The sequence below is a fragment of the Pelmatolapia mariae genome, linkage group LG6 (assembly GCF_036321145.2).
Source record: "Pelmatolapia mariae isolate MD_Pm_ZW linkage group LG6, Pm_UMD_F_2, whole genome shotgun sequence".
NCBI classification, from domain to species: Eukaryota; Metazoa; Chordata; class Actinopteri; order Cichliformes; family Cichlidae; genus Pelmatolapia; species Pelmatolapia mariae.
Genome location: NC_086232.1, coordinates 23154528 through 23176506, shown reverse-complemented (window position 1 = coordinate 23176506; position 21979 = coordinate 23154528). Strand labels below are relative to the sequence as shown.

The 21979-nt window shown below is 39.4% G+C and overlaps 1 protein-coding gene across 1 annotated transcript in view; it reads left to right on the top strand.

Annotated features, from left to right (window-relative positions):
- Window positions 1-3316: 3316 nt before the first annotated feature.
- Window positions 3317-21979, top strand: part of ctnna2 (catenin (cadherin-associated protein), alpha 2) — a 326489-nt gene continuing 307826 nt past the window's right edge. Inside the window, exon 1 of the mRNA XM_063476233.1 lies at window positions 3317-3667. The gene's annotated coding sequence lies outside the window, so the exon portion shown is untranslated. The remainder of the gene's footprint in view (window positions 3668-21979) is intronic.

The following is a 21979-nucleotide window of genomic DNA, read 5'->3' as shown; positions in this document are numbered from 1 at the left end:
GCTGGAGCTCTGTGTAATCCAATTTCCTTGGGAGACATAACTTCTCTGAGGCTTTCAGTGATTACCTGCTCATTTCAGGACAGACTAATTGTCCTCAAGTTCAACAGACTAAGCTTGAATGTAACTTTGTGACTCTCTCCTCTGAGACTGTCTTGTGCGCTGACATAGTGATAAATGACTAATTAATGTAGCCTATTTCTGAAGTAGTTTGGTGGTTTGTAATGGATGACTAGATAGTTGAGTGAAATAAGAACAGAGTGACCATTTGTCATGAGTTCTGGGGATATTTTTTAAATTAATTTCTGTGTATTTTCCATCTCTGTTCTTTATAGTATATGAAAAGTCTGTATGATGCATTACTGTTACAACATAGCAGGCTTATAATATATAGTTAAACACTGTACAAATGATATGTAGAGGACAGTCAGCCATCTCAATAAAGTTTTATCTGAAACCTAATCACAAAGCTTCTTTGAAACTACTTAGAGATAAATGGTTATCATTTGAATCCATCCATCCATCCATCCATCCTTTTTCTTTTGCTTATCCAGGGCCAGGTCGTGGGATCAGTAGCAAAAGCAGAGAAGCCCAGACCTCCCTCTCCACAGAGACCTCCTTCAGTTTATCCAAAATCTCACCAGCATATCTTGGGTCTACCCCGGGCCTCCTCCCAGTAGGACATATCCAGAATACCTCACCCAGGAGGCATCCTGAACCACCTCAACTGGCTCATTTCAATGTGGAGGAGTGACAAATGACTGTACTCTTCACCCTATCTCTAAGAGAGAGGCCAGCCAGCCTTCAGAGAAAGTGCATTTCTGCTGCTTGATCTGCATTCATTTGACTGGGAAGGCTGAATTCAGGTAGAGTAGCTGGGTTTATGAGTGAAGCTAAGAAGGATCTGGAGACTGTGAAGTGGACAGATAACACACCTGTGGTAATCCAGGTTCTGTTTTGGGGTATCAGTGTGGTAGGGGAGTTTAGCCCAAAAGCAAAGCTCACAATTAAACCCATTATTCTGTGTTCCAAGTATCACAAATGGTCATGAGCTATGGGCAGTGGCTGAAATGAGTTTCCTTTACAGTGCATTTGGGCTCACCCTAAGGGACAGTGTGCGCAGCACAGATAACCAGAAATAGCTCCTCCATTCTGTTACATGGAAAAGGACCCAGATGAGGGTGTTGCAGCGTCTCCCCAATATCGTCAAGTGCTACTGGATTTCTCTGTGCAATATTGACAAATCTTTACCTTGCAATGTAAAGTGGCACAAGATGAATTAAAAATTGACAAATAAAGCTCAGTTGTCTTCTGCTGATTTACCATACATAGAATCTAAAAGCATCCCATGGGGCTGTTCCCGCCGTAAAGTCTAAGATCACCTACCAAAAACCTGCTAGCTGGTAGTGCAGGTTTATGCCTTATCAATAATTTGTTGGACAGTGACACCATTTTTGTAGTTTTATTTCTGTACACCACCATAGTGGAAAAATCAATAAAAATCAAACAATCAAAATGTGCTGGGGGTGCTGGTTAAGTTCACATGTTGTGCAGACAACCATATGCCCCAAGGCAAATGCCTCCAACCCAGGGCCCTTTGATGGATGACTCACACTTTCTCTCCCTGCTTTATTATTTCTTCTTTATCTGCTATCTATTAAAAGAAAAGAAGATCCAAGAAATCAAAACAAATGTGACTGAAGTGCAGACTTTCAACTTTCATTTAACGTTTAACTATGATTCAGAAATTTGACAACCGTTTGGGTATTACAGTCATTTTTTATAGAAAGTCTCCCATTTTCAGAGGCTCAAAAGTAATTGTACAAACTATCAAAATTTTAAATACATGTGAAAGTATGCAAATACTTTCAGGTCAATGATTAAGAGTGATGGTAAATGGCCTGTATTTGTATAACGCTTTACTTAGTCCCAAAGCGCTTTACACTACATTCAGTCATCCACCCATTCACACACTGGTGATGGCAAGCTACATTGTAGCCACAGCTGCCCTGAGGCGCACTGACAGAGGCAAGGCTGCCGGACACTGGCGCCACCGGGCCCTCTGACCACCACCAGTAGGAAACCTGTGAAGTGTCTTGCTCAAGGACACAACAACCGAGACTGTCCGAGCAGGGGCTCGAACCGGCAACATTCCGATTACAAGACGAACTGCCAACTCTTGAGCCACAATCGCCACAGTGATAACCAGGACTGGAAAAAAAATGTATATAAAAAAGTTCCAGTAAGGCTGAAGGTACATATGACAGCATGTTAGAGGGTTTTAGACTGGGTGAGGTAAGGTCCGTGTTGCGTATAGAAAAAATGAATAAACCTTTTATTATTAGAATATTCTTGATTTAAGTTACAATTTTACTACAATAAACAAAGGACTTCAGTCAAGAAATGATATAAATGTGAACAGGAGGAGTGGGAGCCCTTGTAGGTTTTTGATTTTCATCTCTTCAGTATTTCTTAGAAAGCAAAGGCACAGCAGTAAAAGTAATGTAAATAATACAATTACTGTTTCAGCTTCAGGGTCCTTCTGTGCATGATGGGTCCTTGTCACACTTTTCCTAACTTCCTGGAAAACGAATTCCTGAAGATTAGCTGTGAAAAAGAAACTGTAGCTGTAGTTAATAGAGGTGAAAAGAAAACATTAACTTGGTAGCTTGCTAAGAAAAATAAGGAAAGCCTCAACTTTGGCTTTGGTGCATATTGATTTGATGAGGATATTTACATTACTGTAAATGATAAAAGTGTTTGCTTTTTTTTGTAAAAAGGAAATTGCAAAACCTATTCCTAATAATGTTTTTTTTCAACTATGAATAATAAACTAAAACAGGCAAACTCAATCCAGAAAGATCCAGAAAAAACAAAATGTGATTTTGAAACAAAAATAAAGGGAAGTAAATAAATAAAAAAAAATTTAGTGAATCATGCAAAACTATTATAACTGCCAGGCACACATTACTTCTTTATGTATCACGCACAGCGCTGGCTCTTAAGCTGGTGTCACACTACCAAAATATCGAGTGTCTATCCTGTCTAAGATAATCAGTCATAACTTCTGCAAATCACACCTAGTGTTATCCACACAGCTAATTTAGTAGGCTCGTTATTTATTGAATCTTTTTTTTATTTCTCCAATTTTGATGATGCCATAAACAAAAATACAGTATATTTTTGCTTAATATTACCAACAGCTGCATCCCGCTCTCAGAGTCCCAGATTTCCTACACCCCGTAGAAGCGCTCGCACACAGGAAGCACGCATGCGTCAACGACGGAGACTCTCCTGATTTGACAGCCCTGGAATCTACCACACACATAGTCCACTATGTTGCAAGGCTTTCCGTTAGTAGCGCACCATCATCTGCACCTGCCTACTCCGTTGTTGTGGTTGGAGCGCTGGGAGGGGTCATTATTTCGCAGGGAGCTGTAGGAGGAGGAGGCACTTCCGAGACACCGACAGAAGCGTGTAGCTTTTAGATTCAGCACCACAAGACTGAGGAAAGCGTCCGGATTGAGTCTATTTGCACGTTTTGCTGTGGCTTTACTGAATAGGAGGCCCCCCCCACCCCCTTCGTTTTCTGTTTGGGAAATACTCAGTGAGAACAGGCGCCGTGAGTAGTTTGTGGACCTACAAGAGGTGTCATCTCCAACGGTTAAAGGTACGTAGTTAGTTGTCAGCTGAGAGATTTTTGCTGCTAGCACACTGGTAGCATTACACTTGCTGCACTGACTGACCCGCCGTGCTGCTAACATTAGCTTAGGCGAGGTCCGGCTTTTCATTCATCATTGTGCTTTAGCCAGTTTGGCGGGGCACTTGACTACAACCACTCGTCGAAATACTTTACGCTTCATTATTACCATAGCAGACTCAAGAGACTTTTATATACTGAGCTGGAAATTTCTCGTTAGCTAAAAATCTCAGTGTCGCCCACTCTGCTAACGTTATCTAAACCGCACTCCCGAGCGCTGCTATCCAGTGAACCCAGTGCTGAAAGCCTGTCTGTGGGGCAGAGCCATGCTAGGCTGCTAGGCTAGTATAGTAGCTAAAGCTAAAAGATACCGGGGTACTTTATTGCCAGTAAAATAACGGACCCACACCTGCATTGGAAGCTGCTTAATTATTCAGGGGCTGCTTAGAACACCTCCCGTTTCTTGTTTTACGTTGAGACAGTGAAGCATGCACCCGCCGTGTTTTTAACAGCGCTGTTGCATTTCTTAGATAATTTTAATCCTCTTTGTTTAGGCAAGACTGTTACTTTGTTACTTGTGAGCTCATCACTATTTTTCTGTGGCAGCCGAAGACTTATTATTAACTCGCAGCTGATTTTGATTCCGTTATTATAACACCATCTTCGTCCGAGTCGAGGATGTGAAGTGGCAAAGTGACGCTACACAGCTTTGCTTTGTCTCAACGCTGCAAGTGCAAACCCTACTTTAACGCCAAGTCCGTTCTTTTTTAAATGAGGAATAGCTGTTTTAGTAGCCTCGTTATTTAGTCCCCCCCCCAAGTTCACTTACGCATAGACTTTTCATGCCATTAAATCGCCCTATTGTCACATTATGGCACAGTGGAATAAACTAAAGCGCTCTATTCAGCGGAAGCACTCAAACATAGGAATAACATATAGTTGAGTGAGGGTTTGGCATATTATACACTTTTGACTTTCTGGTTATTTGCTTTTTTGTAAAATTCTAAGTTTGTGTGTGTAGTGTTTGCGTTCATTTATTACCCTGCTTGGTGACCCAGTGTAGTTTGCCACATTCCCTTCCTGTAACTGGAGAGCTGAGATCCCAGAAGCCTCTAGAGTTCACACAGTGTCTCGATTTAGAATCTGAACTTTTGATTGGCAAGGAGGCATGCTGAGCTGACGCTGATGGGCACACACACACACACACACACACACACACACACACACACACACACACACACACACACACACACACACACACACACACAAACAAACAATCTGGTTTAGAGTTTTGTTTTTTTAATGATTTGGATTTTAAAAGAAGTCTTGAGGAAGAAAAAAACTATATGTGTGTCCTCCAAAAGGCATCGACAGATGTTATGTTTGCCAGCTGTCACAGTGATTACACCTATAGTGATTATTTGCATGTTCAGGTAATTCAGGTAATTCATTAGTTATTTTCAAATACACAAATTAATCATTTAGTTTATACATTTCCAGAAATCTAGTAAGCAATTTTATGTAAAATGTCTCTACATTTTGTTTTAGTTTAACGTTTAACAGTATTACACATATTGAGGATAAATTAAATAAATCAAAATGTGGAAAATGAGGCAGTTTTGCCTGTAAAATAACCTGAATGATAGCGCAAGTATGAAAACTGTTGACAAAACTGTCACATCAGTTTCTGAAGAATAGTTATCAAATAATCAGCTAATGATTTCAGCACTTAATTAGATTCCCGTGCTTCGATTTGATGATCAAAGAGAAGACGTGTAGCTGCACTAATTTTGCTATGTAAAACTATAAGCACTAAATATGTCTTTTACACAATACTGACAAGAGACAGCCAAAGCAAGAGCTGTGATTCCATTGCCAAGCATGGGCAGACTCCGCTCTGCCCTTTGGGAAATGCTGCATATGTGTGTCACTGTCTAACCATCTGCCTTAGACCTTATCTTTATGCAGGGCTTATTTGTTTAACCTTTGTGATTTATATATATTTAATTGTTGTCATTTTAACCAATGCTAAGTGTGCTTTAGTCAGCAGCATGACATTGTTTATTTACAGGGTTTTTAATCACATTGATCTTTTGGAAAAACCTAAAGGGGAAGCTCAGTTTCTTTGAAGTAGTGTTGTATGAGGTACTTACCCTTAATCACTGTATTACCTATAGCGTATGCTGGCACTCCCTAGTTTGGAGAAGCAGTTTGTAGTATGGGCACACAAGCTATGCAGTGCAGTGCTGTAGATAAGGTATGTCTGCTGTGATTTTGCCAACAGGGATAAGTAAAATGATTAGCCAGAAGTGACGCAATGCATTTGCTATTCTCTATTGTGAGCTTGGCCCTTTTCAAAAAAGTAACGTTACCATTATTTTTTTTATAGTTTTTATCGTTAACTCGGTTTCCCTGGGTCTTTTCCCGTGTGTTATGAATAAATCTTCTTTTTTTGGTACCGGTACTGGTTTTATTTTGTTGTATTTATCCGCGACACCTTAAAGGCCGGTCGGTGAAAATATTGTCGGACATAAACCGGTCCGTGGCACAAAAAAGGTTGGGGATTCCTGGTCTAGTGGCTTTTATAGAAGTATATAACTTTCTCTGTTTCCCGATGGAAAGAGCCGTCTGATGGCAGGATAAAGAGGTGAAATAATACAGTTAACACTTTAAATGATATCGTTACGTTTCTTTTTAGATAGACCTCTTTTTAGTTGGCTTAATTTGAGTTTGTTTGAGCCCACCAGCACAGCCCACTGGATTCCAAACTAGAGTTGTTGCATGTGAGGAATACATTTGCTGCGGATAAGTACATCATACACCACTACTTCGAAGAACTCAAACCTTTCAACAACAATTTGAAATCAAAGTCACACAATCACAATCAGAACATTGTCCATTGTTGAGCAAAATAAATTTGAACTAGTTGTGAGACAATTAAACTCTTTTCTTATCCAAATGACAAAAATTATAGTTTTTTCCAGCCACCTTTATGCAATCATGGAAACATTTTGGCTCATTTAGTGTATGTCATTTACAGTATAAAATCCTGTTTCTGTCACTGGGGGATAAGGAAAGGCCATAATTTATGGGTGTGACTGTGCAATCAATCGCAGCCAGGAGTGCATTGTGTTCTCTGTCTCCTGGGAGAGGAAGTGATATTGGCTGACTACCATGGAACCCCTGTTGTTGTTATACCGAAGCAGAGCTTTGAGGTAGCCATGGTTCCCCGCTAAGTGGAACATGACTGCTTCTCCTCTTAAGCCCTCTTTCACTCCAGCTCTTGCACAAATATTTGATGGTGTTTAAGAGATGAGGGATGAGGCAATAGCAACAACAGCAAACAATCGATTCTTGTAGCACACTTGTCCACAGTGTCGATTTTAACTCTCCTAAAACTAGGGTTTATATTACCCTGCTGTGCCTTCATGTAGAATTGCACTGACCAGACAGCAGGCATTTTCACTAAGCATTCATTGTCTTCTATTTTCAAGGCATAATACTGTGCTGCTGCAAAACAGTGTTATTGGTCTGTGTGTGTGGGTACAGATAACTCTTTTTCAGCCTACTCAATAGTATATGACATGGGCATATGTTGCATTGGTTAGATTAATCCTTAACTTTTTATAGAACATTATTCCACAATGGACTATAGAGGGAAAAAAATAGGACTGAGATCTTTATTGTTTCAAGGGGGACAATAAATTAGATGATCCAGCAGTGCTTGAAAATATCGTGTCAGCAGCAGTTTGGCACCGCCACAAAGAACAGGGGTATTTTCTTAAGTTACTTTTCATGTCTATTATTCTGCAAAAGACCACAACTGCAGCTACAATGCCGGGAAAAAGGGCCGTTTGAGTGAACATTTATAGTGTTCCAGCCAAGCTTGATTCTTTACAAGACTGTCATTACCAAAAAAGAGAAAAAAAAGAAAAAGAAAAATCAATGAACTCAATCTCAATTACTGAGGATGGTCTGTGAGTGGGTGTGGTTGAATAACATTTCCTCCCATAAAAAAATGCTCATGAAGTGTTGGAAGCCATCGGGAGACTCAAGAAGCTAATAAAATTTAAATAAATGAAAAGTGCAATGTATGTGCATCTCTTGTGTCATCACGACTTGACTTGTGTGGGAACGATTGTTAAATTTTAATGTTTTGAAACTTGGATCTTATAACCAGGTTGCAGCTAAATTTTTAACAGAACTTTGGAATTATAGGAATCCTGCCCTTTTCAGCCACTGTAAGCTGCGAACAGATATTCACAGATTTTAAGGTGTGGGATGGCTTCAAATTCAGAGTGTGATAATATTTTAAAAAACAAAACAAAAAAACATCCATATAACCATCCATCTATTTTCTTTTGTTTATTCGGTTCTGAGTTGCAGTGGGCCGTGAAACTTATTCCAACTGCCAGAGGGTGAGAGGCAGGGTACACCAGGGACATATCACTAGTCCATCACAGGGCTAACACAGAGAGACAGATAACTATTCATGCTCATGTCCACATCAATGGCCAATTTGGAATGATCAGTTATCCTACAGCACTGTGCAAAAGGCTTGAGCCACCCCTCATTTCTTTATATTTTGCTTCCAAGGAGCAAAATATAAAGAAATGGTCTTGAGCAATAGTTCTCCAGATTTTTTGAAGGTCTTTCATGGTTTTTCTGTGGACATTGGCTGCTTATTCACCCAATGACCATTTTCAGAGGAATGGTTTGTTTGTTTGTTAAGCCGCTCAGTACTGATCTATGAAACATTCAAGCGTACAAGAGACACCTAGTTCAAAGGATGAACTAATGTGCTTGAACATAACAGACAACTTTGCAAAAAGACTTTTAAATTGTATCTTTAGGCACCTTTTACTAGCACACTGTCACAAAATTATATAATTTATTCGCATTTCTTTAGATCAAACTACAAAAAACAAAAGATAATACAGGTTGACATTTAAAATAATGTTTTTGCACCATTAAGGTGATTCCCAAAGAGAACTTGGCATATCTCAGCAGGGTGTTTAATATCCTTAAGAAATAAAAGGAAAATGGACATGTGGAGGACAAACGAAGAAGTGGAAGGCCTTAAAACAATGTACAACAGAGAAAAAAAATATCTGGAAGTCATGTCTTAAGAAATAGGAAAATATAGAGAAAGGATCTGACACAGGACCTGAGAAATGAGCTGACCCTTTAGTTGATCTGTTTAATGATCGCTGAAGCCATGTCAGAAATGATCACAGTGGAACGGTGGCTGTCACCACACAAGAAGTTAACATCAGTGGCATCAGGTGCATTAGTCTCTACAGTTATGCATGAAACATAGTGGTCGTGTTTGGAGCTGCATTTCAGTCAGCGGCATTAGAGATATTGTCCAGATTAATTGAATTATGAACATGAATAAGTACGATTCTAGTTTAATCCATCAAGCAATGGAAAAACGTGGAAGACTGCAGACTTTTGCACACTACTTTGCATTGTCCTACACACTGTATTTGCACAGTGGGTTAATAGAGTCTCCAGATAAACGGTGCATACAGCAGCAGTTTTAACAAAAGTGGATAACATTGAAAGCTTCAGTTTATATTATTGACAAGCTATTAGCAAGTTAGATAGACTGTTACATTCCCCCTGTTTTAAAGTCCCATTGCAATACAGTGAGGTAGAAGGTAAAATTTGATTTTGCACTTATTTTAAAATTCCCTTCAGCACTCTATTAAAAATCGAAATATAACTTGAGATTTTATCCTCTTAGGCTGAAAGGTATCCAGGCAGCTGTCACTGCTTTCTGCCAGGTTTTTATAGACTCAAACAAATGGTGAGGTTTTTTTTTTTTTTTAATGATAGTAAGGATTTGAAGTAGTAAGACTTACTTATGGGAATTTTACTGGTAAATATTTCATCACTTTAGTGTTTAATGTCAAGTTAATGTCAGGATGTAATGTTCAGGACTTGAAGTTTCACAAGGGATGCTCCCTTTACACTGTGCTGATCAACTAAACTATGTACTTTGTTGTAGTCATACAGATACTGTCTTTACTGTGGCCAGCTGCCTGTAAGCATATAGCGCTTATAGATTCAGTAGCAGTAACAGCCCCTCTGGCTTTTTGCACAAGAGCTCTTTTTCAAACATGGTTTAAAGTTTCATGTCAAATTGGAGAAAATGAGAGAAACTTTTGGTGGCCATCTGGTAAACCAGGTTTTTCATAAGTATTCTGCTACAGCTAACCCAATTTTTTTAGCTCATTTAACTGATGTGAATTCATTCGGGAAGTCAGCATAAGGATGGGAAATCTGGAAAACACTGTGGCCAATATTTCTGCACAACTGGCCACAGAAAGTAGTGAAATCCATCATCTATATTTTTTAATGAGTCACTCTTCCAAAAGCAAACAAAGATGGCAATACTGTATTTTAAAGATGATTTTTCATTCTATACCTTGTTGTTTAACTGATATCTGAGACATTTATATTCCTTCATTTAGGTAGTCACCCCCACACTCATGCCAGCAGCTCTGCCACACAAGGTCATTGTAGTTGATTAAAAATAAACTAAAATTACATCTGGAAAAAAAACCCAAAACAGTTATCTAGGATCTGCTGGAGCCACTCGCCCAGTTTGGGGGTCAGTGCACCGAGTGCTTAGATTACCACTGGGACCACTGTTGCCTTCACCCTACACATCTTCTCGAGCTTTTCTCTCAGTCTTTGGTACTTATCGTGTTCCTTTTTCCCGATGTTGCTGTCATTGGGTATAGCTATATCTATCACTACGGTTGTCTTCGTCTGCTAATATGTCAAGATAGAGAGAGAGTTGGGTGTGTGTGTCTGTGACTTCGGATATCTACAACACTGTGATCAACTGCTTTCAAAGGCTCTGTGTTTTTATTGTAATACTTGCACTAATTTCCATAAATCTTGTCTCAGACATATGCTCTCCATATAATAAAATTTAATAAAGACTTAAACTAATAAAAACTCAACTGAAATGAGCAAACTCACCTTGGAAAAGCAAAAAGTCAAAACAAAATAAAAATAAAAACTAATTAGACTCACAGAACTAACATAACTCTGCTGCCACACAGTATAAACTTACCGTGGATAGTGTGGCAGCAGCTGGGTCTAACACCAAATATAAGTTATGTCAAATGCAAGTTTTGTTTTTATGCAATTCACTGATAAACCCAAAATTTTGTAATGACGCATTTTGTTAAGGGAACACTTGCATCTGGGGAAAATGCAGTCTGCTTATTTCACAGTGAGCTGCTAGCTAGATAATGGAAATCTTTTGAATCAGCAAAACATAAAGACCAAGGAGCTCCCTTTACAAAATTAAAGCTGTTCTTTGATAACAACTTTAATTAAGAGGTGGAAACAACCTCTAATGAAATTTTAGTCGTATCAGTGGAAAACAGAGTGGACAGTGGACAGAGTTCAGTTCTCCCAAGAGCTGTAAGTATATTTTTTCACAGCACAGACAGCACCTTTTCTCATAGAGGTTCTGAACTAGAGCGTTATGCCACGCTGCTGCCAAGAGTCACACTACTGTTATAATGAGTCTCCCCCAGCCTCCCGCAGATGTCACAGTCTCTTGGAAGCAGTTATTGATTCTGACAAAATTGAATTGTTAATAGCATTTTTCTTTTTGTCTGTTGGTGGCCCTATCAGTTTGAGCGTATAAAGTAACAACAAAGCCTAAGTTATTTTCCAGAATTTGTCCAGGTGATTTGGATCTCTCTATCACCTTCAGAGGAGTACTTAAACGAGTAAAAATGAAATGCATTCATGCAGATAATTCATGTGTGATAGCTGGTAGTTTTTTTTAATCAATTGCATCTGTTATGATATTGCTTTGGCATAATGTTGTATTTCAAAAAACAGAACATTTTATGTCTATTTTTTGAAAAGATATTTGATAGTTGAGACGTGGAAATTGCCCAAAATTGTGATTACTTTTTCATCTGTTCAGAGATTAACGAAGTTCTGAGGAGAACAAGTACGTTAGTTTCAGTAGGCCTCAACAGCAGGGAGGTACCTCTGTAGGAATCCACTGTGTTTTGCAGATGTAGCATGTGCATTAATGAATGAGCACTAACAATGTTGCTTGGTGAACTGTGTGTAATTTCAGAAATTCAGGGTCATCCTTACTTGCACATTTGTCATTTCTCTAGCCATGCAGTGCCATGTCAACACACTCAGGTTGCTAGAAGGTTCTTTCTCGCCTTCTGCTTTGTCCCTATCCTCTATCATGCGACCTTATTGTTTTGATCATCAATAACGACGCTGTGTGGAAAGTCTTGCTAGGGGGCTTTCAAGTCCCTCATCTTCTCAGTTGTTCTGTGCTTCTGGGGCCTCTCTTCTCTCTCTCTCTCTGATTCTTTTTACACCCCCACCTCAGGCTACATCTGGGACCAGCATGGGCCCCAAGTATTGGCTAGCTCCTCCCCCACAGTGTGTGTGTGCGCTCCGTCTTGGTGAATTAACTTCTCTATTGTTAGGTGACTGCTTTTCTTCTCTTTTCTTACAGAAAATCTATATTCTGACCAGGAGCAATACATTCATAGCTTAGCCTAGAAGCTTGGAATGAGTGGCTGGGGAAATAATTCTTTTTTTCCCCCCCTCAAAAGTTAATTTCAAATGAACCTCAACCTCAGTCAAGATAAGATGGATCTTTTCTATAAATAAACCAAAAACTGGGGTGTTAAAGGCTTAGAATCTGCAGCTGCTTACCGATTTTCACAGAAATGCCCTACAGTGCAGTGGCTGAATGCAGCTTTCAGCGTCTTTCCCAATTTCTCAGAAATTATTCCCATACTTCAGTGTACTGTGCTTCCTGTTGTTCCTTTCTCTCTTGCCTACAGTCATTCATAGTTACCCATTATTAACTCACTGCTTTAAAACTTTAAAAGAGCTAGTGATCCTATGTGTGAGTTTTTAAATGAGAGGCTAGCTTTCTTTTACAGTAACTTCAGTGGACAGTTTCAGTTCACTTAGTTTCTACTCCTGTTGATTTAGTGCTGTCTTGGTTATGGGTTTAGGGTGGTTGTCCTGTTAAAAGATACATGTTTGGTCCAGTCAGTCAGATGCTTTGAAACACTAAACAAAAAAAAATGTTTTTATAAGATTAAGAACATGTACATGCTTTGCTTTGGTCAACTTTAGTTAACCTTGGCTAAACAACTTGTTTCTGGACATTGATCACGTTGGCCATTTTTCTCTGGTTTAAAATAAAACAAAAATGAAACCAGTTTCTGTTGAGGTCTGTAAGAAAATGTTTACCCTCTTCACATGCTGTAATGAACTAAGTAGGCACTTTTTTAGTTAGTTGATCCTCCTAATTGCTTGTCTAATTGAACACAACATGATTCATTTTGTAAGCTATAGTATGGTCCCTGGCCTAAGTAGCCCAGTCACAGCCATATGTCATGTTCCAGAATTTCCATCAATGTATTGCAAGACTGGTGGTCTGGATTGACCTCCAACCGGATCTTTGGATTAAGGATTCTTTAGAAAAAAAAATTGTAGACAAAAGTTACACTATTTCAGTTACCTTACAGTTTCAGTTACCAGTTTTTACACATTTAAAATGCTTTTAAAGCCCATCCATCCATCTATCCATCCATTTTCTCCTGCTTATCCTTTTCAGGGTCATGTAGGGTGGGTGGCTGGAGCCAATCCCAGCTGTCTTAGGGTGAGAGGCAGGGTACACCCAGTCTGTTGCAGGGCTAACACATAGACGCTCACATTCATACCCGCATTCACACCTCACAAAATGCTTTAAAAGCATTTCTAAAAAATAAAAATTCAAAGAAGAGTACTCAACCATGAAAGATTTCAACGTATTACTGTTCAGCAAGATGGGAGCTTGAGGCTTTAAGACAGGACTTTATTAAGCAGTTGGTTATGTAGCAGGGGACATGTATAATATGTGCATCATGGCATGAGAAGCCCACTTATGTGTCTTCCAAGCTGACCTGATAATGACCATTATGTTGTTTTGCTACAACGTACAGGGCTATGCTAATAATATTAAATATTAGATGGCCATGGAAAACCTGACCCATGACCTACACACATACATGTTCAGCATCCATGAAGAACATTTATGGAGTTCAGTGTCCTGTTTGCTCTTTCCTCCCATCACTTTGGAGCATTCCCCAAATAACATTTAAAAAAATAAAATAAAAACAGTAACAAAAAACAAACAAACAGTGAAGTAGTTTTTGTTATCCACTAGATGGTTTGATTTTTTTTTTTTAGAAGTTGCAGATTGCATGCATGTTCATTCTTTTTAACTGTATTCCACTTCCACAGGCAAACCTCATGTCTGATGTGGGATTATAAATCTTTATTTACATGTGACCTATTTATTCTAGACTGCTGTCATTGGTTAATCCCAGACAGTAAACCATAACTAAACTGTCATGGGCTGCCATACATCTAGTAATAATATCTATGATTTTAAGTATATAGCTCCGTATTTTAGGAATACATAAAATTCTACAGTGTATGTGTTTATGCACATATTTAACTTAACTTAACTGAAAGCTCAATCGCTGGAAACAAGCTAGCCTTTGCCTGCCTTGTCTTATGTTTCATTACCTACAGGCTGGTCTGGTTGCTGCTGTGGTGGTCATTGATTTCATTCAGCTGTCTATCCAGTGAATCTATAATCTTTCTTGTGTTCTGTACTTGCATGCAGCATATCCAGTTCTCTTCATACTTGGAAGATCTGGTTGGCGTAGCCTACAGCTTGCAGCAAATCGCTGGAAACAAATATTACTGTTGCCAGCTGCATTCTAGGACTGTGGATCTGAGCCTGTTTGTGCAGCAGACTCACCATAGAAAAGTGACAATGAGAGGAGTGTTAATAATGATAGTCATGATAGTTTTGAATGACGTGACTTCAGCTGACTGAATGTTTAGATATGGTGTGATGAAGGTCTGACAGATTTTAGATATTTGTTCTAATAAAAAAAATAATAATTTTGACATAATTTGGATTAAATAAAAACCGACAAAAAAAAAAAACCATTTTGGGAATGGCAAAGGTAAATGGCAACCCACTTTGGATATAAAACATAAATTGTTTTAGTTGAGTTTTCCAACGTTCAAGTTAATTTGGGTGCACTGAATAATGAGAAAAACAAATTCCTGTTTGTTAGGGAAGAGAATAACAAATTGATTAATGAGTAAAAGCCAATTAGTCTAGGGTTTTTTTTGTTTCTTTTAAGTATTGATGGACTTCACCCTGTGTGATGTATTGTTTTAGTTGCAGTAGAGGGGAGAAATGCCAGTAACCCTTCAAAGGGACATTTGAATGATAATTGCACAAACAGTGCCTAGTCATCCTTTTAAGAATTAGGTATTAGTTGAAAGCTACTGAAGTATTCAGCACTACGAAGTACATAATGCATTCTACAAGGTATACACTCATTGTTTTTTTTTCGATGATACTCATCTTCTTTTGTGTTTTCATGATAAAAAACAAAACTTTTAAATTCACCAGCTGTCCTGCACCTTATACTAAAGCTTAAGAACAATAGTTATTCTGTTGTTTTCTTTTACTATATTTCTAGGGTTGCCACTCAAACAGATCCTGATGAGTGGGGTAAAATGCGATATACTTAAGATTACAATTTCCTTTTCTACTAACACCAACTACATCCAAAGGACAAAATGTGACTTTTTGGAAAAGTGTTTCATTTGATTGAGGGATCACTTCCAGTCAGTTGGGGGTAGGTTATCAGAAGACGTTTTAACTCAGCTTTTCGTTGCAGACATTATGTATTTAAAAAAGGTTTTTGAGTTCCTAAGAGAACATGACTGCTTTGAGAATTTTACAGGTTGTGCTCTACTTTGATCAGTCTTTTTTGGCCACTCTAAAAACACGGCTCTGGAGAACAATGATATGACAGTTTGAGCCTTGACTTCTGCATTTACAGATTCCCCTGCTGCTCCATGCATCTGTGTGCATGTATTTAACTCTGCTTGAATCTGGGTCAGTGCAGTGTTGGCATATTAACTTTACATAATGGCAAATGACAGGGATTGTAACTTCAGTTGGTGTCAGAGGGTAAAAAAAGAGCTGATGCCCATTTTATGCATCGCAAGCAGTGTTTAAACGTTGTTTTCTATCTTTGAATAATATGCATGTTCTCAGGGAGAAAAATGTGCAATATATGGTCCTTTGTAACCATTCAGATATTTCATTTGAAATGCATTTTAAATGCCTCAGCCTTGTAAGCGCTAATACGTTTTTTGACTCGCCACTAACTTTCTTTGTTGGAGAGTTTAGCAGATGGTCTAGCAGTAAATAAGTCTATAATTTTCCTTTTGAGTGTTAAAAGTATTGCAAGCTCAATTTCGAGGACCTTCCTCTTGTAGCATTATTTTTACCCGGCTTCTCGCCCATGCTTAAAGTAGAAATTAGTCAGTACTGATAATATTATATATTACTGATATTAAAACTACTGTAAACATACTGAACAAGGGGCTGGGAAATAAATATGCTTCAGCATTTACTGTTTATGCATTTATATATTTTTATTGTTTTGCATTTTTGTTTGAATGTAGTGTTGTAAATGTAAATATTATGAGTAATCCCCACTTGTTTTAGCACTTGAATTTGTCCTAATTTCTCTGCTCCTTAAATGCTTATCATGTATTAACCTCATTTGTTAATACATTCAGTGTAGTGACGTTAATCCATGTTTACACGCACATGAGGCAGGGTGGCATCTCGATTGTGATTCTGCCTTTAAGACCATCACAGGAGAAAATAGTCAAATCACACATAAGGAGTGTAATATTCTTTTTCATCAGTTTGAGATGCAATATGTGTAACTCATGGGACTTTAACATAAATGTTTTTTTTTATTGTTTCTTTTTATGCACTGCACTTTGCCAGATTTACAGAATCTGTTAAGAGCTGAAGAGGCAATCCAAAAGAACAACTGAAAAAAGAACAAATTGGAAAAGGATCTATTCAATTTAGCAGTTTAAATGTTGCAGTTGTGGTAAGTGGGGAAGTGGCTCAAAGTTAGTTGTAGCTGGCAGTGAGGCTGGGAAATATAGGTTTGGACTGTTAACAGAGTGAGTTGAGGAGGGTGTCTGCTGGAATACAGATGGGAGAGGCAGGCTTGGTAGCTGGTGGAGTGAAGCTTGGCTGGTGTTGGCAAGAAGCAACTACAGGGTGGGCCATTTATATGGATACACCGTAATAAAATGGGAATGGTTGGTGATATTAAAGTCCTGTTTGTGGCACATTAGTATATGTGAGGGGGCAAACTCCTCAAGATGGGTGGTGACCATGGTAGCCATTTAGAAGTCGGCCATCTTGGATACAACTTTTGTTTTTTCAATAGGAAGAGGGCCATGTGACACATCAAACTTATTGGTAATGTCACAAGAAAAACAATGGTGTGTTTGGTTTCAACGTAACTTTATTCTTTCATGAGTTATTTACAAGTTTCTGACCACTTACAAAATGTGTTCAGTGTTCTGTCCATTGTGTTGGATTGTCAGTGCAACCCTCTTCTCCCACTCTTCACACACTGATAGCAGCACTGCAGGAGAAATGCCAGCACAGGCATCCATTATCCGTAGTTTCAGGTGCTGCACATCTCGTATCTTCACACCATAGACAATTGCCTTCAGATGACCCCAAAGATAAAAGACTAAGGGGGTCAGATTGGGAGACCTTGTGGGCCATTCAACTGGCCCACGACGACCAATCCACTTTCCAGGAAACTGTTCATCTAGGAATGCTCGGACCTGGCACCCATAATGTGGTGGTGCACCATCTTGCTGGAAAAACGCAGGGAACGTGCCAGCTTCAGTGCATAAAGAGGGAAACACATCATCATGTAGCAATTTCAAATATCCAGTGGCCTTGAGGTTTCCATTGATGAAGAATGGACCCACTATCGTTGTACCCCATATACCACACCAAACCATCACTTTTGTTGTTCCAACAGTCTTGGAGGGATCCATCCAATGTGGGTTAGTGTCAGACTAATAGCGGTGGTTTTGTTTGTTAACTTCATCATTCACATAAAAGTTTGCCTCATCACTGAACAAAATCTTCTGCGTGAACTGAGGGTCCTGTCCCAATTTTTGTTTTGCCCATTCTGCAAATTCTGTGCGCCGATCTGGGTCATCCTCATTGAGATGCTGCAGTAGCTGGAGTTTGTAAGGGTGCCATTTGTGAGTAGCTAATATCCGCCGAAGGGATGTTCGACTAATGCCACTCTCCAGTGACATGCGGCGAGTGCTACGCTGTGGGCTCTTGCTGAATGAAGCTAGGACAGCCACTGATGTTTCTTCATTAGTGACAGTTTTCTTGCGTCCACATTTTGGCAAATCCAACACTGAACCAGTTTCACGAAACTTAGCAAGCAGTTTGCTAACTGTAGCATGGGAGATGGGTGGTCTCGTAGGGTGTCTTGCATTGAAATCTGCTGCAATGACCCGGTTACCGCGTTCACCAGATATCAACACAATTTCGACCCGCTCCTCACGTGTTAAACTCTTCGACATGTCAATGGCTGTGAACAAAGAGAAACTTGTAAATAACTCATGAAAGAATAAAGTTACGTTGAAACCAAGCACACCATTGTTTTTCTTGTGACATTACCAATAAGTTTGATGTGTCACATGGCCCTCTTCCTATTGAAAAAACAAAAGTTGTATCCAAGATGGCCGACTTCTAGATGGCCACCATGGTCACCACCCATCTTGAGGAGTTTGCCCCCTCACATATACTAATGTGCCACAAACAGGACTTTAATATCACCAACCATTCCCATTTTATTGTGGTGTATCCATATAAATGGCCCACCCTGTACACTACTTAAAGCACAGGAACAAACAAAAGTTTCTAGAAGGTCAAACAGTATTGGAAAAATGTTGCTGAACCTGAATTTAGTTTGTTGCATTTACACCATACTGGTGAACTTAATCATCTCAGGGAGAGTGGAGTAAATAGTTGGAGCAGATATAGGCCGACACTGCAAGAGCTTGATTTGTGGGTGAATCTTTGGTGTACTAATGGATTCTAAATTCAAACATATTATCCAATATTAAATAATAAACGTAATAACCTGCAGGCAGAATCTAGAGTCATCAGCATAGAGGAACATAACATTCCTTAACATCTTCAAGTTCCAGTGCACATGTTGGTGACAGCGGCCCAAACCGGCCTAATGGTGAAGAGCAGTCATGATAGGCCTACTGGCAGCTCTGAAGATTGTCTGGGTAGAGAGCCGTCTGCTGTATTGTCCAGCAAACATGATTACAAATCTGTAGAAGACTGTGTACTGACAGACTGATGAAATGGTCTTTTTGTGGTGTTTCTCCCTGTGGGCGCCCACTTATTGGCCTGTCTTTGATGTTGCCTGTTATATAACCTTCATTTTGGAGATGATTCCAAGGCTCATTCCAAATATTGCTGCAACTTGATTTTGCAAAAAAACAGCTTGAAGTTGCCCTTTGGCACGGGTCCTACCCATATCAGTGAAATCTGGGATGCTTGGAGCAGACTCGAACTGTAGCAGGGTTCCTGCTCACAGGTGCTGCTAATTAAGCACCAGTCAGACACCTGATGAAACTCAAAACAAGAGTCAAAGCAGTACAAGCTGTTTGGCATTGACAGAGTTCTTTATGGGGACAACCCACATACTGAACTCTGCTGCTCAACCCACAAGTGCATTTTCCATAAAAATCTGGCACCGTTTAAGGGGAAATAAATAGACTTTCCAAAGGTATAAGATTTACTGCCAAGGAAAATTGTAACAAAGAAATGATCAACTAAACTTCCTAACTTCCTTCATTTTTTTGTGCTAAGTTTATAATGTTTGAGTTGATCATTAATTGCAAAAGAAAACATATATAGCACTGCCGATGGCTGTCTGTTGTCTAGGTGCTCAATTATGTGTTTCTTTTCCCCCTTTTTTTTGTTATAAAGACAAAAAATGTGATTTTTGGGCAGTTGAGACCTGTGTACAGGTGAACTGGCAGCAGTGCAGAAATAAAATGCCACAGTCGTAACGTAAACAAACCCAGAAAGGACAAACACGGAAACCAAAGAACACAAAGAAGGAGAAAAATGCAGTAGAAACACTACGAATCAGGGAGATGCACAGCTGAGACCATGACAGAATTGGATTCTATTTGTGGCTATAGCTGACGGGTGGGGGGATATGTGCGTGTGGAACTGTTGCTTCTGCCCTTGCTTGCTCTCCCACAGCAGCATGTTGGCTGCTGTACTGCTGTACTCCTCTCCTACATCACTCTCTTCATTAGCTACAGCTTTCTCTTCCTGAACCTCTCCCGCTGCTTCAGCTGCTGCTGGTTGGAGGCTGGAAATATTCAAAACAAATGAATTGGATAGATAATTGCATTGCTTAGACTTTTCATATGCTTGGCACTCTGTTTAGCTAATAACTCTGGTCCAGACTGTGTTTGTCTCTCCTCGGGGTGAGTTTTTTTTATAAGTCTGTCAAAATAGTTATCAAAAAATTCTGTGAGAGAAAGGATAAACTCTCATAACTCTTACCCAGTCCACTCTTTTCTCAGTCAATTTAAGCAGCTTTGTGTACAGCACTGCACTAGTCACGACTGCTCTATTGTTAGTTAGCAAGTGTTTCCAGATAAGTTGGCATTTTATTCAGGTTGTTTTTATATCAAACTATTGGTGAAAGCCTCATTCTGCTAGCAACCAAAGGAACCATATGAATATTTTTGGTTGTACACCCTCTTTGCGACCAATTTCACACAACTTCCAGAAACCACTCCCTAACCAGTTGGAGAATACGCATTTTTCCCTTGCAGGTTATCAGGCCATGGCCCACCAGTCTCTAGGCCTGACTGAGGCCACAGTAGCATGATATGAACATAGGCTACCCTGCCAGCATCAGCTTGAATCCACTAATTTTGGATACATTTACATACAGGTTCATGACCATTTGGGATTGATTTTATTCAGGGATTCAGCCTCCTGTTTTCTTACAGGGGTAAAGCGAACAATAATCCTTTCTTCCATAAATGATCTTGTTTTGATTCAGCCTGCATAGAGACTATTCACATAAACATACAAAAACAGAGGGTGGGAGAGAAAGAAAGAGGGAGCAAAACAAAGAGCTGCTGACCAAAATCAATGCCCAGTGTAGAGCTCTTCACTGGGATTAAAAAGTCTTCAAAACAAAAACAAACAAAAAACTCTATATGGTGGCCTGTGATATTGGTACTGTCACCACAAAAAACATTAAATATGTAAAACACTAGCACTGGCATAGAAATATATATCATATAACTAGCAATGGCGTTTAGCACTGTCACCTAACCGCAAGAAGGTCCTAGGTTCAAATCCTCCAGCTTTATGTTCTCCTTGTGCCTGTGTGGGTTGTCTCGGGGTATTTCAGCTTCCTCCCACAGTGCAGAGAGGTGCATGTTAGGTTAATTGGCAATTCTAAATTGGTTGTAAGTGTGAATGTGATCACCCCGTGACAGCTGGGATATTGCTCAAGCCACCATGACACTGCATTGCATAGTCAAAAGAAAAATGGATGGATGAGTAGCAGGCAAGTGTCTAACAACAAATGAAGAGGATTGTTCAGTGGCATCTAAATTCATAGCAATAATGATGGACCTGTGGGACCTCCTAAACTACTAACCAGAGGGGGAGAGGCAGTGTATAGTCCAGACAGGTCACCAGTCTGTCAGGGTTAAATCATGTGTCTTTTGTCTGTGTCAAGAAATACAACTGGATAAGAATTAAAAATGGAAACTTTGATGACCTTTGACGGTGTGATTTCCTGTTTTTGTTTTTTTTTAATTGTTTTATTTTTTTTTTACAGTTGAATCATTTGTTAGAGTGCACTTGAGTGTGTTTTGAGTATGTGGATTGTAACATTCATGAACCGTGGGGGATAGCGATATTGTGTTAAGACAAAAATGAAAATTCTAGCTTTATATGCATTTAGATAACACAAATGCTGAATAGAGTATCTTTATCTGGTAGATGACAAAAATGTATGGGCACATTTTTCTGAAGATGTCTTGCCTCTCATCCAAAAATCCTCTTCAGTTCTAAAACAACTGATGATGAGTCCAAGGTATTAAACCCCTAGTGGGGGTTGTCCCCTTGGAGGTAGTCCACTATTATTCCTGTGAGTCATCACATGAGCCAAGAGGAGAAAAAAACACATGGCCATTACCATCACAGAGGCCAAGGTGTGAATCCTCTGCAAAACACTCCTCCATCATGTGAGCTATTATCACAGCGCT